Here is a 2,500-nt window from a genome sequence, read left to right as displayed (position 1 = left end):
GAGAGGGAGAGGGAGGAGGGGAAAAAACGAAAGGAGGAGGGAGAGGAGAAGGGAAGGGAGAGGAGAGGGAAGAGGGATAGAGAGAGAGATGAGAGAGAGGAGAGGGAGTACAGGAGAGAGGGAGAGGTAAAGGGAGAGGGAGGGGGAGAGGGAGGAGGGAGAGGGAGAGGGAAGGAGGGAGTGAAGGAGAGTGGGGAGGCAGGGAGAGAGAGGGAGGGAGGGAGGGAGGAGGGAGGGAGACCCCCCCCGAGAGGGAGAGGGAGGAAGGGAGAGGAGAGAGAGGGAGAGGGTGAGGGAGAGAGGAGAGAGGAGGGAGAAGACTTAGTGAAGGGAGGAGGGAGAGTGAGAGGGTGAAGAGATCGAGAGGAGGGAGGAGAGAGAGAGAGAGGGAGAGGGAGAGGAGAGAGGAGAGAGGAGGGAAGCGAGTGAAAGAGAGGAGGGAGGAGAGAGGAGAGGGAGGAGAGAGAAGAGAAGGGAGGAAGGAAGGGAGGAAGGAAGGGAGGAAGGGAGTTAGGGAGGGAGAGAGACAGAGACAGAGAAAGAGAAAGAAAGAGAAAGAGAAAGAGAGAGAAGAGAGAGAGAAAAGAGAGATAGAGAGACAGACAGAGACAGAAACAGATAAAGAGAGAGAGAGAGAAGAGGGCGGAGAAGAATAGATTAATATATTAGGAAAGAAAAGGAGAGACAGAGACAGATAAGGAATAAGAGAGAGAGAGAGAGAGAGAGAGAGAGAGAGAGAGAGAGAGAGAGAGACTCAGAAAGAAAGAGAAAAAGAGAGTAAGACCCAATGAAAATACGTCCCACAAGAAGATCGGCTTTGCATTATGTTTCTTTTATACTGGAAGATTTCTCGTTTGATTTTCCGTCATGTTGGACTTTCTGTAAGTCGGGAGAGGTACTCCAATATGGGTTCTTTTATATGGGAAAAGATACTTCAATGTGAGTTCCTTTAAATAAGAAAAGATACTCCAGTGTGGGTTCCATTAGGTGGGAAAAGATACTCCAATATGGGTTCTTTTATATGGGAAAAGATACTCCAGTGTGGGTTCCTTTAGGTGGGAAAAGATACTCCAGTGTGGGTTCCATTAGATAGGAAAAAGATACTCCAGTGTGAGGCCCTTTATAAGAGAAAAGATACTCCAGTGTGAGTTCCTTTAGGTGGGAAAAAGATACTCCAGTGTGAGTTCCATTAGGTGGGAAAAGATACTCCAGTGTGGGTTCCTTTAGGTGGGAAAAGATACTGCAATGTGAGTTCCTTTAGGGAAAAGATACTCCAGTGTGAGTTCCTTTAGGTGGGAAAAAGATACTCCAGTGTGAGTTCCATTAGGTGGGAAAAAGATACTCCAGTGTGAGTTCCATTAGGTGGGAAAAGATACTCCAGTGTGGGTTCCTTTAGGTGGGAAAAGATACTCCAGTGTGGGTTCCATTAGGTGGGAAAAAGATACTCCAGTGTGAGTTCCTTTAGGTGGGAAAAAAATACTCCAGTGTGAGTTCCATTAGGTGGGAAAAAGATACTCCAGTGTGAGTTCCTTTAGGTGGGAAAAAAATACTCCAGTGTGAGTTCCATTAGGTGGGAAAAGATACTCCAGTGTGGGTTCCTTTAGGTGGGAAAAGATACTACAGTGTGGGTTCCTTTAGGTGGGAAAAGATACTCCAGTGTAAGTTCCATTAGGTGGGAAAAGATACTCCAGTGTGGGTTCCATTAGGTGGGAAAAGATACTCCAATATGGGTTCTTTTATATGGGAAAAGATACTCCAGTGTGGGTTCCTTTAGGTGGGAAAAGATACTCCAGTGTGGGTTCCATTAGATAGGAAAAAGATACTCCAGTGTGAGGCCCTTTATAAGAGAAAAGATACTCCAGTGTGAGTTCCTTTAGGTGGGAAAAAGATACTCCAGTGTGAGTTCCATTAGGTGGGAAAAGATACTCCAGTGTGGGTTCCTTTAGGTGGGAAAAGATACTGCAATGTGAGTTCCTTTAGGGAAAAGATACTCCAGTTGTTTCGTGTGAGTTCCATTAGGTGGGGAAGAAGGAAAAAAGGATTACTCCAGTGGTGAGTTCCATTGGTGGTAAAAAAAGGAAAATACTCCAGCTGTGAGTTTTCCATTAAAGGTGGGAAAAGATACTCCAGTGTGGGTTCCTTTAGGTGGGAAAAGATACTCCAGTGTGGGTTCCATTAGGTGGGAAAAAAGTTATCCAGTGTGAGTTCCTTTAGGTGGGAAAAAAATACTCCAGTGTGAGTTCCATTAGGTGGGAAAAAGATACTCCAGTGTGAGTTCCTTTAGGTGGGAAAAAAATACTCCAGTGTGAGTTCCATTAGGTGGGAAAAGATACTCCAGTGTGGGTTCCTTTAGGTGGGAAAAGATACTACAGTGTGGGTTCCTTTAGGTGGGAAAAGATACTCCAGTGTAAGTTCCATTAGGTGGGAAAAGATACTCCAGTGTGGGTTCCTTTAGGTGGGAAAAGATACTCCAGTGTGGGTTCCTTTAGGTGGGAAAAGA

This window comes from Penaeus japonicus, unplaced genomic scaffold, assembly GCF_977035675.1.
Source record: "Penaeus japonicus unplaced genomic scaffold, GWHDUDI00000001_assembly GWHDUDI00000024, whole genome shotgun sequence".
NCBI lineage: Eukaryota > Metazoa > Arthropoda > Malacostraca > Decapoda > Penaeidae > Penaeus > Penaeus japonicus.
Note: the sequence above shows the minus strand (reverse complement) of the source record.